This window comes from Dioscorea cayenensis, chromosome 10 (assembly GCF_009730915.1).
Source record: "Dioscorea cayenensis subsp. rotundata cultivar TDr96_F1 chromosome 10, TDr96_F1_v2_PseudoChromosome.rev07_lg8_w22 25.fasta, whole genome shotgun sequence".
Taxonomy (NCBI): domain Eukaryota; kingdom Viridiplantae; phylum Streptophyta; class Magnoliopsida; order Dioscoreales; family Dioscoreaceae; genus Dioscorea; species Dioscorea cayenensis.
The window spans coordinates 14,792,490-14,809,114 of NC_052480.1; the positions used below are offsets into that span (position 1 = coordinate 14,792,490).

Sequence of the window (16,625 nt, forward strand, 5' to 3'; positions counted from 1 at the left end):
TGTTACTCCGATGAAAGTATGGATTCGGGAAGCTATTCAGGCCGGATACTGTAGCAGTGCACTGCTGCAACACGGTAGCAAGCACTATAGCAGTACTGTTCATAGCAGACCGAGAAAATAGTAGTTTAGAGAATCCACACGTGCACATGGAAATTATCCATGCCCGCGTGGAAATTCCGCACGGGCGCGTGAAGCATCCACGCCCGTGTAGTGACCTGATTCCAGCCCTATTTAAAGCTGAATCAGCCCCGATTTTAGTATTCTTTTCTTCATCTTTTCCCTAACTTGGGAGATGGCTTCGGCTTGGGTTTTGAGGGGGTATTGGCCAAGGTTTTGGAGAGGTTCTACGGCTCTGACATCATCATTCCTTAGGAAGAAGCTTGATAGGGGAGCTTCCATCGAGGCGCATCCTATACCGGACGAGGGAATCCTTGGACAACGAGTAGAGGACTTTCCACAAGACCGTCGACATGACTATCGAGGGGGTTTCTTTATGGATTCATTGCTTTTATATTCTATTTCTTTGATTGTACTTAGCTCCATGGAGAGCTAAACCCTTAGTGGGTACTCGGGTATTTGTGAACCCTAGGATGTATTCGTTTCTTTGAATCTCTTTATTATGCTTTCGATAAATTGATGTTTATTGTGAGTTCCAACCTTGAATGCTTGATTGTATGAACATTTCCCCTAGAGTGACACTAGGGTTGAGAGTTCTTGTTGGTAACCTTGTGAGTGAGTGACACACCACGAGAGTTAGACAAAGCTAGGTTGGAGAGGGTTGAGAGGATGAGTCAAGAGGTACAGGAGCGTCCCCTTTCCCCTCTGATGTGATAGATTCTACCTCCGTTCCTTGAGTTCTTTTCGGTCATAATAGAGAGAATGGTCTAAGGGATGAACTTCCGCTGTGGCTTAGTTGCGCATGCAACGGAGTGAAGCGTTGAGGTGATCTTAGTATATAGGGCTCAATTGTGGTTAGGGACCTTCCACCTGGACGAAAGGGTTATCTCTATAATTAGGAAGAGATTTATCACTTGGAATCCCTAGAGCTCATTGCAACTCTATATGAGTGCGAGGTGTTGAGATTGTTCGATTTTTCCTCCGGGATGTGTATAGAGTTAGGCATAGTTGACCTTAGATTTGGGATTATGTAATTAAGGATTTCCACGACTCACCATTGCATGGATTAGGAAGCATAATAGACGGTTTTTGCATTTGAAACAATTATCCTAGGCGGAGCATTATCCTAGTACCTCATCTTTATCGATTGCCTTATACCCTTCTTTACTTTTGCTCTCTTATTTGTTGCTTTTATTGTTGAGAATTGAATCATTGTCACACTCATCATCATTGATCTTTCACATAGCTAAGAATCAAATTAAGTATTTTTATTCCCTACTCCTTGTGGATTCGATACCCGCTCACCTGGGATTATTACTTCGACAAACCCGTGCACTTGCGGGATATACGCATGGGGACCTTGTCAACAGGAAATGAAAGAATCCACACGTCCGTGTGGAAATTCCACACGCTCATGCAAAAAATCCACAGGGGGCTCACAGGGGCATCTGGATTCCCGATTTCAGTCCTGATTTCAGCATTTTTTCTCCAACTTTTCTCCAACTTGAGAGAAGGCTTCGGCTAGGGTTTTGAGGGATATTGGATAGGGATTTGGAGAGCTTCTATGGCTCTAACATCGTGTGCCATTTGGAAGAAGGTTATTGGGAGAGCATTCGTCAGCACCGATCTTGCGAGGTGTATCTTAGGCCGGACAAATAGACCCTTGCGATGAGTAGAGGATTCTCCACAAGACCATCACCACGACTATCGAAGTGGTTTTCTATGGATTCATTGCTTTTACAATGGATTTCATTAATTGTACTTAGCTCCATGGAGAGCTAAATCCTCTAGTGGGTACTTAGGTATTTGTGAACCCTAGGATGTATTCATTTCATTGAATCTCGTTATTATGCTTTCAATTAATTGATGTTTATTGTGAGTTCCAATATTGAATACTTGATTGTATGAATACTGCCCTAGAGTGACACTAGGGTTGAGAGTTCTTATTGGTAACCCGTGTGAGTGAGTGACACACCACGAGGGTTAGACAAAGCTAGGTTGGAGAGGGTTGAGAGGGTGAGTCGAGAGGTAGAGGAGCATGACAAGGTCCCCTTGCGTATATCCCGCAAGTACACGGGTTTGTCGAAATAATAATCCCTGGTGAGCGGGAATCGAATCCACAGGGAGTAGGGAATAAAAATACTTAATTCGGTTCTTAACTATGTAAAAGATCAATGATAATGAGTGTGACAATGATTCAATTCTCAACAGTAAAAGCAAAAAGTAAGATAGCACAAGTAAAGAAGGGGGTAAGGCAATCGATAAAGATGGGGTACCAGGATAATGCTCCACCTAGGATAATTGTTTCAAGTGCAAGAACCCTCTATTATGCTTCCTAATCAATGCAATGGTGAGTCATGAAAATCCTTAATGACATAGTACCAAATCTAAGGTCAACTATGCCTAACTCTATACATGTCCCAGAGGAGAAATCGAACAATCTCAACACCTCGCACTCGCATAGAGTTGCAATGAGCTCTAGGGATTCCAAGTGATAAATCTCTTCCTAATTATAGACCTAACCCTTTGGTCCAGGTGGAGGGTCCCTAACCACAATTAAGCCCTAGATACTAAGATCACCTCAACGCTTCACTCCGTTGCACGTGCAACTAAGCCCCAGCGGAAGTTCATCCCTTAGACCTTTCACTCTATTATGGCCGCAAAGAACTCGAGAAAAGCAGGTGAGAATCTATCACGCCCGGAGGGAGAAAGGGCGCTGCCTGCACTCTCGACTCATCCTCTCAACCCTCTCCAACCTAGCTTTCTCTAACGCTCGTGGTGTGTCACTCACTCACAAGGTTACCAACAAGAACTCTCAACCCTAGGGTCACTCTAGGGGAAATTTTCATACAATCAAGCATTCAAGGTTGGAACTCACAATAAACATCAATTTATTGAAAGCATAATAAAGAGGTTCAAAGAAACAAATACATCCTAGGCTTCACAATACCCGAGTACCCACTAGGGGTTTAGCTCTCCATGGAGCTAAGTATAATCAAAGAAATAGAATGTAAAAGCAATGAATCCATAAAGAAACCCCCTCGATAGTCGTGTTGATGGTCTTGTGGAAAGTCCTCTACTCGTCGTCCAAGGATTCCCTCGTCCGGTATAGAATATGCCTCGACGGAAGCTCCCCTACCAACCTTCTTCCTAAGGAATGATGCTGTTGGAGCCATAGAACCTCTCCAAAACCTTGGCCAATACCCCTCGAAACCATAGCCGAAGCCCTCTCTTAAGTTGGGGAAAAGATGGAGAAAAGAATACCAAAATCAGGTCTAAATCAGCTTTAAATAGGGCTGGAATCGGGCGACTACACGGGCGTGGGTGCTCCAGACGCCCGTGCGGAATTTCCACACGGCCGTGGATAATTTCCACACACCCGTGTGGACTCTCTGTTTCTCTGGTTTCTTGGGCGGCTGTGAGCAGTGCTGCTACAGTACATGCTACAATGTTGCTGAAGTGCTCTGCTACAGTATTCGACCTGAATAGCTTCCCAATTCCATACTTTCATCGGGATAACGCAATGGCTCATGTTCACATTGTGGATCACTTGCTTCTTCAATGGTGTACACGTTGATGGAGCTCTTGTTCTCTGTGCATAAGTCGGAATGCTCAAATGTGACCGCCTTTGTGCCCCTCCAAATGGATGTGCCCACTCGCATAAGAGGAGGTTGGCACACACTCTAGCATCTTACACCTGACCTATGTCTTCACGTTTGAAACTTAGCAAGATTTCCTCCAAAATTGGTGCATTATGATCCACATTGGCCTATTTCCTTCATACTCGGCCTCACAACCCTACCTGCATAAAAGTAACATAAAAACACACATATTAGTGTAAAAACCCAAGAAAAGTAATGCTTAACATAAGGAATAAACGCTTCGCATTCGTATCGCACAAGCACTTATCAGAGCATCCCCTTTCTCCTCTGGTCTGATTTATTCTACCTCCATTTCCTTGATTTCTTTATAGTCATAGTAGAGTGAATGGGCTAAGGGATGACCTTCCGCTGGGGCTTAATTGTGGGTGCAACGGAGTGAAGCGTAGAAGTGATCTTAGTATCTACGGCTTAATTATGGCTAGGGACCTTCCACCTGTCCCAAAGGGTTAGGTCTACATCTAGGAAGAGGATTTATCACTTGGAATCCCTAGGGCTCATTGCGATTCTATACGAGTGCGAGGTTGAAAGGTTATCCAATTTCTCCTCCTGGACATGTATAGAGTTAGGCATGGTTGATCTTAGGTTTGGGAGCATACATTAAAGGATCTCCACGACTCACTATAGCATTAGTTAGGAAGCATAATAGAGGGTTTAAGCACTCGAAATGATTGTCCTAGGCGGAACTATATCTGGGTACCCCATCTTTATCAATTGCCTTAACTTCTCCTTTATTTGTGCTCTCTTTCTTGTTGTTTTTACCTTTGTTATTTGATATCTTGTCACATATATCACTATTCAATTTTCACATAGTTGAGAAACAAATTAAGTGTTTTTATTCCCTACTCCCTATGGATACGATACCCACTCATCTGGGATTATTACTTCGACGATCCTATGCACTTGCAGGATATACACAAAGGGCGTTCTTCAGTGCTACAGTGGTGACTATAGTGATCTTACTACAATGTCGATGCTACAATAGCACATCTACAGTACAATGACCTGATTTTCTTCTTTTTTTCACCCAAATTGTATCTTCGTGTCCTCCGTGGCGTTTTTGGGCCCTACAAAGGAAATAACACATGATTAAGCAAAAACTGCCATCAATTCTTATAAGAATACATGTTCAAAGCAACAAATACATGTACTAAAATACGTACATTCAGACACTTATCAACTCCCTTCTCATACTTGATACTCCCTTGTTTATTTACATTCGTGTGCTTGTTACCCGACCATAGGATTAGCTTACGTTAGTTTATTTTGTTTTATTTGTTCTTCTTACTATGAATTGTAGGCTACATAATAGATGAAGAGTGAGTAATAGTACTTCCTTGGCCCCGTGGAATACGACCCCTGTGTCACTCACAGGGTATTAGTTGGCGATCACGTACACTTGCGGTGAAGCAATCAATTTTCACGACCCATTAATGCGTTAGTTAGGAAACATAATAGTTGGTTTTGTACTTGAAACGATAATCCTAGCTAGAACGATATCCGAGTACCCCACTTTATATCGATTGCCTTTCCTCTTACTTATCTATGCTTTTCTTTCATGTTTCCTTTATTCTTGTTTACATCACACTTTATCAAGACAATTATTATTCCATCTTCTCTTGGTTAAGTAGCAACACTAGTATTTTTATTCCCTACACCTTATGGATACGATACCCCACTCAACAGGGAATTTATTACTCCATAAACCCGTGCACTTGCGGGTTACACGCAAGGGGCATTGTCAAGTGTTTGGCACTATTGACTGAGAGTAAGCGTTTAGAGATACTTTGCACATTGTATCTTAGCTATTCATTCATTCTATTTCACATCTTCTTATTCTATTATCATTCTGGTTATTTTCTTTATTTTGGTGCAACTCCAGGTTATGACCAGAGGAAACCCTTCGATACTAGTTGAAGGTGATCCTGAACTGGAACGTACACTCAAAAGAAGGGGAAAAGAACATGTGTAAGAATCATCCAATTAAGGTGAAATAGAAGTTGAAGGGTCTGATAACATGACAGAAGAGAATGAGCAATAGAGAACACTTTCCGATTATGCCAGATCCTTAGTATTGGGCATATAATCGAGTATTGTGCGACCCCTGATTACAGCTCTAAATTTTTAGTTAAAGCCGGCATTCATCTAGATGATTAAGCAGTCAGCACAATTCAGTGGTTTGGCCGATGAGGATCCAAACAATCACATCAAGAACTTCTTGGAAGTTTTCAATATGTTGAAACACGGATTTCCAGAATTTATTATTATTCAAACTTTCTACAACGGGTTAAATCTAAGTACAAGATAATTGTTAGATACCACTGTAGGAGGTACAATAGGGAGTAAGACCCCTGATGAAGCCCGACAGTTAGTAGAAGACATGGCCATGAACAGCTACCAGTTGAACGCGTGGGAAAGGAAAAAGGTGGTCGGAGTCACTTCTTTAGCGGCCCAAAAGGAATCATTGAGTAAGAAGTTAGACCTTCTAACTTCTAATAGATTGGTTGCGTGACTACTTGCACCTGGTGTGGGGGAGGACATGCTCCATCCGATTGTCCTATTTCTATTAGTTCTACATCCTCAGCGGAGTAAGTTGACTTTGCGGATAATGTAATGAGGAACCAAGGTAATCCATATAGCAATACCTACAACGCTAGTTGGAAGAGTCACCCTAACTTTTCATGGAGTAACCAAGGGCAACAAAAGGTCATGGCACCACCAGCTTACAACAACAAGAAGTCTCGAACATGGAGAATAGAGTTTCAGGCTTGGTGACCAGGATGACCGGCTTAGAGAAAGCATTAACTAGATTTGTACAATCATCAGATACACGGTTTCAATCATTCGAGGCTACACTTCACAACCACATAGCTTCATTGCACAATCTAGAAAATCAAGTGGGGCAAATAGCAAAGTCTCTATCGGAGAGACCATAAGGAAGCTTACCAAGTAACACCAAGACCAATCCACGGGAACATGTTAAGGCAATCACTTTGAGAAGTGGTCATGAGATCGAGGGTAGTCTTCCAAGTGAGAAGACCAATGTTGAAACACCCGAGGTCCTGGAGGTTGAGGAAAAAAAAACAAAGAGAAGGAGGTGGCACCCTCACCTTACAAGCCAAGAATCCCTTACCCCTCAAAATTGATGAATGACCAAACCGACGAGCAGTATAAGAAGTTTCTGGGTTTGTTTAAGCAATTACACATAATCATTCCTTTTGTTGAGGCATCATCCCAAATGCCCAGGTATGCGAAGTTCTTGAAAGATCTATTGACTAACAAAAGGAAATTGGAGGAGAGTGCCTCCGTGATTCTAGATGCCTCTTGCTCAGCAGTTTTGCAAAAGAATATGCCGAAGAAGAAGAAAGCCCAGGAGCTTTATCATCCCTTGCAACATTGCCAATTTGGGTGAAGAGATGGCATTGGCGGACTTAGGGGCTAGTATCAATGTCATACCATATTCTTTCTTTCAGAAGCTAGGCTTGAGAGAGCCTAGGCCCACTCGAATGACATTACAGTTGGTAGACCGAATGGTGAGACATCCGAGGGGCATCATTGAAGATGTGCTTGTCAAGGATGACAAGTATGTATTTCTTGTAGACTTCATAGTGTTAGATGTCAATGAGGTTGCGGATGTTTGTTTGATACTTTGGAGCCATTCTTGTTGTCACGTCCGTATATGTGTGTAAACCATAAGTGCCTGGATGTCAAAGTAATAATCCCAGATCAGTGGGTATCGTATCCACACAGAGTAGGAGAAAAGACACTTAAGTTGTTTCTTAACTAATGTGGAAGATGAATAGTGATAAGTCTGATGAAATATAAAATAACAAAAATAAAAGCAACAAGATATAGAGGACAAATAAAGTAGAAGGTAAGGCAATTGATAAAGATGGGGTACCAGGATATTGTTCCGCCTAGGACAATCATTTCAAGTGCAAGAACGCTCTATTATACTTCCTAATTGATGCAACAATGAGTCATGGAAATCTTTAATTACATGATCCCAAATCTAAGGTCAATCATGCCTAACTATATACATGTCTCGGAGGAGAGATTGAATAAACTCTCAACCTCACACTCGCATAGAATTGCAATGAGCTTTAGGGATTCCAAGTGATAAACCCTATTTCTTTGTATAGAGCTAACCCTTTGGTCCAGGTGGAAGATCCCAAGCCATAATTAAGCCCTAGGTGCTAAAATCACTTCAGCGCTTTACTCTGTTAAACTCGCAACTAAGCCCCAGCGGAAGGTCATCCTTAGCCCATTCACTCTACTATGGCCGCAAAGAACTCTTGGAATGTGGAGGTAGGGTAAATCACATCGGAGGGGAAAGGGGACGCTCCGCTACCTCTTGACTCACACTCTCAACCCTCTCCAATCTAGCTTTGTCTAGCTCTCATGGTGTGTCACTCACTCACAAGAGTTACCAACAAGAACTCTCAGCCCTAGTGTCACTCTAGGAGAGTATTCGTACAATGAAGTCTCCAGGATTGGAACTGACAAAAAACATCAATTAATTGAAAGCATAATAAAAAGATTTAATGAAACGAATACATCCTAGGTTTCACAAATACCCAAGTACGCACTAGGGGTTTGGCTCTCCATGGAGCTAGATACAATCAATGAAATCGAATGTAAAAACAAAGCATCCATAGAAAACCCCCTTATTAGTCATGGCGATGGTCTTGTGGAGAGTCCTCTACTTGTTGCAAGGGTCCCTTTGTCTGGCCTAGGATACACCTCGCCGGATCGGTGCCGACGAAAGCTCTCCCACTAACCTTCCTCCAAACGGCACCCGATGTCGGAGCTGTAGAGCCTCTCTAAAGCCCTAGCCAATACCTCTCAAAACCCTAGCCATTGCCCTCCCTCAACCCTATTTCAGCCCAGATTTCAGCATTTTTTAAAACCCACTAACCTTCTTTAAAAGCCGATTTCAGCCCCGATTTTAGCATTTTTTTTCCATCTTTTCCCCAATTTGAGAAAGAGCGGTGGGTAGGGTTTTGAGAGGTACTGGATAGGGCTTTCAAGAGGTTCTACGGCTCTAACATCGCGCGCCGTTTAGAAGAAGGCTAGTGGGAAAGCTTTCGTCGGCACCGATCTGGCGAGATGTATTCTAGGCCGGACAAAGGGACCCTTGTGATGAGTAGAGGACTCTCCACAAGACCATCGCCATGACTAACGAGGGGGTTTTCTATGGATGCTTTATTTTTACATTCAATTTCATTGATTGTATCTAGCTCCATGGAGAGGTAAACCCCTAGTGGGTACTTGGGTATTTGTGAACCCTAGGATGTATTCGTTTCATAGAATCTCTTTATTATGCTTTCAATTAATTTATGTTTTTTGTGAGTTCAATCTTGTATGCTTGATTGTATGAATAGTCCCGTAGAGTGACACTAGGGTTAAGAGTTCTGCTTGGTAACTCTTGCGAGTGAGTGACACACCATGAGAGTTAGACAAAGCTAGATTAGAGAGGGTTGAGATGGTGAGTCGCGAGGTAGCGGAGCATCCCCTTTCCCCTCCGGTGTGATCTATCCTACCTCCACATTCCAAGTGTTCTTTGCAGCCATAGTAGAGTGAATGGGCTAAGGGATGACCTTCGACTAGGGCTTAGTTGCGAGTGCAACGGAGTGAAGCGTTGAAGTGATTTTAGCGTCTAGGGCTTAATTGTGGCTAGGGATCTTTCACCAGGACCAAAGGGTTAGGTCTATACATAGGAATAGGGTTTATCATTTGGAATCCCTAGAGCTCATTGCAATTCTATACGAGTGCGAGGTGTTGAGATTGTTCGATTTCTCCTCCGGACATGTATAGAGTTAGGCATGGTTGGCCTTAGATTTGGGATTATGCAATTAAGGATTTCCACGACTCGCTATTACATTAATTAGAAAGCATAATAGAGGTTTCTTGTACTTGAAACGATTGTCCCAGGCAGAACAATATCCTTGTACCCCATTTTTATTGATTGCCTTATCTTCTCCTTTACTTGTGCTCTCTTTCTTGTTGTTTTTACTTTTGAGAATTGAATCTTGGCACACATATCACTATTCATCTTCCACATTAGTTAAGAAACAACTTAAGTGTCTTTATTCCCTACTCCCTGTGGATATGATACCCACTCATCTAGAATTCTTACTTCAACACCCGTGCACTTGCGGTTTACACACATATACGGACGTGTAATGTTTTTGGCACCGTTGCCGGGGAGTAGGCGTTTTGACAAGATCCCCTTGCGTATATCCCGCAAGTGTACGTGTTTCTCAAAGTAATAATCCCGGATGAGCAGGTATCGAATCCACAGGGAGTTGGGAATAAAAACACTTAATCTGCTTCTTAGCTATGTGAAAGATCAATAATGATAAGTGTGACAATGATTCAATTCTGAAAAGTAAAATCAACAAGTAGGAGGGCACGAGTAAAGGAGAAGGTAAGGCAATTGATAAAGATGGGGTACTCGGATAATGGTCCACCTAGGACGATCGCTACAAGTGCAAGAATCGTCTATTATGCTTCTTAATCAATGCAATAGTGAGTCATGGAAATCCTTCATTACATAGTCCCATATCTAAGGTCAATTATGCCTAACTCCATACATGTCAATGAGGAGAAATCAAACGCTTTGGTCCAAGTGATAAATCTCTTCCTAATTATAGACCTAACCCTTTGGTCCAGGTGGAAGGTCCCTAACCACTCGCAACTAAGCCCAGCGGAGGGTTATCCCTTAGACCATTCACTCTATTATGGCCACAAAGAGCTCGAGGAACGGAGGTAGAATCTATCACGTCGGAGGGGAAAGGGGATGCTCCTGTACCTCTCGACTTACCCTCTCAACCATCTCCAACCTAGCTTTGTCTAACACTCGTGGTGTGTCACTTACTCACAAGGTTACCAACAAGAACTCTCAACCCTAGTGTCACTGTTGTTCATAAAATCAAGCATTCAAGGTTGGAACTCACAATAAACATCAATTAATTGAAAGCATAATAAAGAGATTCAATGAAATGAATACATGATAGGGTTCACAAATACCCAAGTACCCACTAGGGGTTTAGCTCTCCATGGAGCTAAGTACAATCAAAGAAATAGAATGTAAAAGCAATTAATCCATAGAAAAACCCCCTCCATGGTCGTGTCAATGGTCTTGTGGAGAGTCATCTACTCGTCGTCCAAGGATTCCCTCGTCCGGTATAGGATACGCCTCAACGGATGCTTCCCTACCAACCTTCTTCATAATTAATGATGATGTCAGAGCCGTATAACCTCTCCAAAACCCTAGCCAATACCCCTCAAAACTCTAGCTGAAGCCCTCTCTCAAGTTGGGGAAAAGATGGAGAAGAGAATGCTAAAATCGAGGCTGAATCGGCTTTAAATAATGCTGGAATCGGCCAACTTCACGGGCCTGTGGATTTTTCACGCGCCCGTGCGGAATTTCCACACGGGCGTGGATAATTTCCACACTCCATTGTGGATTCTCTGAACTCTTGTTTTCTCGGGCGGTTGTGAACAGTGCTGCTACAGTCTTGCTACCGTGTTGCTATAGTGCTCTGCTACAGTATCCGTCGTGAATAGCTTCTCGAATCCATACTTTCATCGGGTTAACGCAAACGAACACACGTTCACATCGTGGATCACTTGCTTCTTCAATTATATTCAAGTTGGTGGAGCTCTTGGTCTATGTGCATAAGTCGGAATGCTCAAGTGTGACTGCCCTTGCGCCCCTCCAAATGGATGTGCCAACTAGAATACAAGGAGGTTGGAAAACACTCTAGCATCTCACACTCGACCTATGTCTTTGCGTTTGAACCTTAGCAAGATTTCCTCCAAACTCGGTGCATTATGCTCCACATTGGCTTCTTTCCTTCATAATCGGCCTCACAACCCCACCTGCACAAAAGTAACATAAAAACACACATATTAGTGTAAAAACCCGGTAAAAGTAATGCTCAACATAAGGAATGAACGCTTTGCATTCATATCGCGCCAACACTTATCACGTTTAGAGATGCTTTGCACTTTGTTTTTCTTAGCTATTCATTTATTCATTCTATTTCATATTTTCTTATTCTATCATAGTTCTGATTTCTTTTTCTTTCTTTTTGGGTGCAGCTCCAGGTTATAACCTGAGGGAACCCCTCCATACTTATTGAAGGAGATCTCGAGCTTGAACGTACACTGAGAAGAAAAGGGAAAGAACTTGTACAAGAATAGTCTAATCTAGCTAATTTTAAAGTAGAGGAATCTGAAAACATAGCAAAACAGAATGAGCAGTAGTGGACATTATCCGATTATGCCAGACCTTCAGTATTGGGGTCACAATCGAGCATTGTGCGTCCCCCGATTACATCTCAGAACTTCGAGCTGAAGCCGGCATTCATCCACATGTTGCAACAAACCACACAGTTCAATGGTTTTGGTGATAAGGATCTAAACAGTCATATAGAGAATTTTCTTGAGGTGTGTGATATGCTGAAAATAAATGGGGTAACCGATGAAGCCATCAAGTTGAAAGCCTTCCCATTTTTCTTGAATGGGAGAGCGAATCAGTGGCTACACTCATTACCTAGAGCATCAATTACCACATGGAGGAGAGGGTAGAATGTTTTCTTGCCAGTTATTTCCCTCCCAGAAAATCTGCAAAGCTTAGGAATGAGATCTCATTCTTTGTATAGTTGGAATTGGAGTCTCTATTTGAAACATGGGAAAGGTTCAAGGAGCTCCTGAGAAAGGGCCCGCAACACGGATTCCCAGAGTGGATTATTATTTATACCTTTTATAACGGTCTGAATCTGAGTACAAGGCAACTCATCGATGCGGTAGCAGGAGGTGCCTTATGTAACAAGAGCCCCGGTGAGGCTCGTCAATTAATTGAAGAAATGGGGTTAAACAGCTACCAATGGAATGCCAGGGAGAAGAAAAAGGTGGCCGGTCTCCATGAGATAGAAGTAGTGACTTCGTTGGCGGCTCAAGTGGAATCATTGAGTAAGAAGTTAGATCTTCTAACTTCAAATAGTGTAGCAGCCGTGATTACTTTCACCGAGTGTGGTAGAGGACATGCTCCCTCCGATTGCCCGATATCTATTGGTGATGCATCTTCGGTTGAGAACGTCAATTTTGTAGGTAATGGCATGAGGAATCAAGGAAAACCATATAGCAGTACCTACAATCTAGGTTGGAAGAGTCATACCAATTTCTCATGGAGCAACCAAGGTCCCCAAAAGGCCATGGGGTCACCGAGTTTACAACAATAAGACCCAAATGTGGAAAACAGAGTTTCAGGTTTGGAGACCCGAATGACCGATTTGGAAAAGGCCTTGACTAGGTTTGTGCAATTGTCAACTACAAGGTTTGAATCAGTTGAGGATGCACTTCGCAACCATAACGCCTCCTTACATAATCTTGAAAATAAAGTGGGGCAGATTGTGAAGTCCTTATCAGAAAGGCCACATGGAAATTTGCCAAGCAATATCGAGACCAACACTAGAGAGCAAGTGAAGACGATCACTTTGAGAAGTGGTCGTGAGGTCGACGGTAGGCTTCCGAGTGAGAAGCCAATTGAACACGCACCCGAGGTTATAGAGGTTGAAGAGGGAACAAGCAAAGAGAAGGAGGTGGCACATCCACCTTTGAAGTCAAGAATCCCTTATCACTCTAGATTGAAGAACGACCAAGGAGATGAACAGTACAAGAAGTTCCTGAGTTTGTTCAAGCAACTCCACATCAATATTCCTTTTGAAGAGGCATTGGCCCAAATGCCTAAGTATGCAAAATTCTTGAATGACTTGTTGACCAACAAGAGGAAATTAGAGTAGAGTGCTTCAGTGATCTTAGATGTGTCTTGCTCGGTGGTCTTGCAAAAGAACATGTCGAACAAGAAGAAGGACCCGGGAAGCTTCATCATTCCATGTAATATTGGCAATCTTGGTGAAGAAATGGCATTGCTGGACTCAGGGGCTAGCATCAACGTGATGCCATACACCTTCTTTCAAACGCTAGGCTTGGGCGAGCCTAGACCTACTCGGATGACTTTGCAACTAGCGGACCGAACAGTGAGATATCCGAGAGGCATCATCGAGGATGTGCTTGTCAAGGTGGATAAATACATTTTTCCGGTTGACTTCATAGTGCTAGACATCGACGAGGATGTAGATTTACCCTTGATTCTTGGGAGGTCATTTTTACAGACTTCTAAGGCATTGATTGACATGGATAGCGGAGAGCTAACTTTGAGGGTTGGAGATGACAAGCTCACATACTGCCTTGCTGAAGTCATACGGCATTCTCTTGATTTCAATGATACTTTGTATTTTCTAGATGCTACTAATAAGATTGTTGATGAATACATACTGGAAATGTTCAATCCAGATCCATACGAAGGCTTGTTCAACTAAGAGGAGGACAATGAAAAGATCATGATGCTTGTTCGACGGAAGCAGTACCACCTACTTCGGGGATCTTGAAGAAGGTGCTCCGAAAATTGAAGAGGGCTAGGAGACACCACCGGAAACGCTCCAAGGCTGTTGGAGATGTGCGTGAACCGAACAAACTGGTGTGTCATTGCTAGGCAGTCCCAAACCTGACAATTTACCGTCCACCCTCAAGAGATTTTGCTCATCATATTTCCAAGCCATTGGTAAGAGGGAAACTTTCATCTATGAGCCCCCGTGAGGCAATATAAGGTATGTCAAGGTAAGTGACGTTAAACAAGCGCTTCTTCGGAGGAACCCAAGTGTTTACTGTTTTCGTAATTTGGTAGTTTAGTGTTTCTTAAATAAATTGTTGAGTGTTAGTGTCTTGATGTTTTATATTTCTGCTGTAATTTTATCGTGGGTTTTCAAATTCATCGTGTGTTTTCATGTGAGTTTGGCAAACTTTTGGTCGTTTAAGCTATTTCTCATATTTTTCAGTGGTAAAACTTGCATAATAAAGTAGGCTCTGAGTGTGTAAACATGCTTAGAAATTTTCTGCAGAGCTTGCAGAATTTTCTAAGGCATCCAAAGAAAACACACAAGCATGTGGAATTAACACACGCACGTGGTTTTGTATTGCGAGCTCATCCAGAGAAGGCGCAAGGGCGTGGACTCGCCTTTGTGAATGACCATGCAATCCTCGCACACCGGTGGATAATTTCTGCACGGGCGTGTCAAGTCCTGCAGAGATTGGAAGACTTTCCCGAAAGCACACAGGGGCGTGGACTCACCCATGTGGGCGACCTTGTGAAAATCGCACAGGCATGGGTAATTTCCGCACGCCCGTGCGAATTTCTGCAGAGGAGCTCTCTTCATCCCGAGAAGTCATAAGGGTGTGCGCTTGCCCGTGTGAACTGGGCTTGTGAATGCCCACACCCGTGCACAATTTCCACACGGGCGTGCGGAACACTTAGCAATTTTTCTCGGATGTCTAGAGCAGCCACAGGGGCATGTGACTGCCTATGTTTGTCGGGCGCATGAGCGTGGATATTTCTCACACACCCATGTATTTGCATTCAAAGGCAGTGACTGTTTTCCTGAGAGTACATAGGTGTGTTCACCTGCCCCTGTTAAGCTTTCCAGTGGAGGTACACGGGCTTGTGTAATTTCCACACGCCCGTGTGGTTGCGTAGAATTCCAAGAGATGCGAGATTTTCTTTAAAAATCTTTATGGATTCTCTTCTTCTTTATCTCCAATCACCTGAAAACCATTCTTGATCAACTTCCCGGCCCTTCATCGTTGTTTTGGAGGATTTTTCTTCACATTTCATGCCAATTTTTGGAGTACTATCATCTATTTTATCGGTAACCCTTCTTATCCTCTTTTCTTATCAAATCGTGGGTTTTTATTGGATTAAGGATCTTGAGTTGTGCCAATTTTCATGGTATAATGTCTTATGAATGTTTGGGAAGTCCTTAGGGGCGGTTTTAAGTTGAATTTTTGGAGAATTGGTGCACAACCATGGGGTTTTCACACCCCGCTGATCCACACGGGCATGGGCAATTTCCACAGGCCCATGTGTAATTCTGTAGTATGTTGTTTCTGAGTTAATTTGATTATTTCTTCCTTATTTATCACAGGAATGGCACCGAACTCGAGGAGACAAGAAGGCAAGCACCCTAGGGAGCCTTCACCCGAGTTAGCCCACATTGTATTTTTGAATCCTGAATATCAAGCTCGTTTCGAGCGACTATCGGGGCTTAGGTTTGGCCAATCCCGGTTCATGAACCTAAGTGTGCTAAGTGGGGTCTAGCGGGGTAATGAGTTAATCAGGGAGTTGGAGGCGTTGATGGCCGTTGGAGGCTGGCAGAGGTTGTTGTCTATACGAGAGCCGGTTTTCTGGCCGCTGACATTGGAGGTGCTGGCGTCTTTTGAGTTTCTGGATGACATACAGTTTAGAGTATTTAGTTGTCAATTTGCTTTGAGTATTTCTGAGTTTTCAGTTCGTATGGGCTTATACGACGAGGTATATATAGAAACCGAGGAGTATGGACATCTACCAACAAGTTACTATAGCACCTTGATCCCACAGCAGGCTTACCAGGTCTTGTGCTTACAGGGACAGCATGAACCGGGAGTATCCAAGGCCACATGTTTGTCTCGGCTGAGCTACAGATACTTATTCACTGTCATTAGCAGATTTCTTGATGGTTGAGGTGATAACAGTAGTACTCTGAGCCGATAGAGTCTGCTTTATCTATATTCCTTGGCTAGGTCGGTACCTATTCATCTGGGGCATGCTGTGGTGGATTACATACGATACCAGGGTCAGAACGATAAAGTATGAGTATTATTTGTTGGTCCCCACATTACTAGACTTATTCTGGGGATGGGTCTCGGTGATGCTCTTCGGGATATCGATCAGACAGTTATTCCCTC

General features: G+C 43.1%; 1 non-coding gene across 1 annotated transcript; it reads right to left on the reverse strand.

Annotated features, from left to right (window-relative positions):
* Positions 1-12,415: 12,415 nt before the first annotated feature.
* LOC120271211 lies at positions 12,416-12,522 on the reverse strand. The gene has a single exon (XR_005539832.1). It is a non-coding gene; the product is annotated as a small nucleolar RNA R71 (small nucleolar RNA).
* Positions 12,523-16,625: the final 4,103 nt, after the last annotated feature.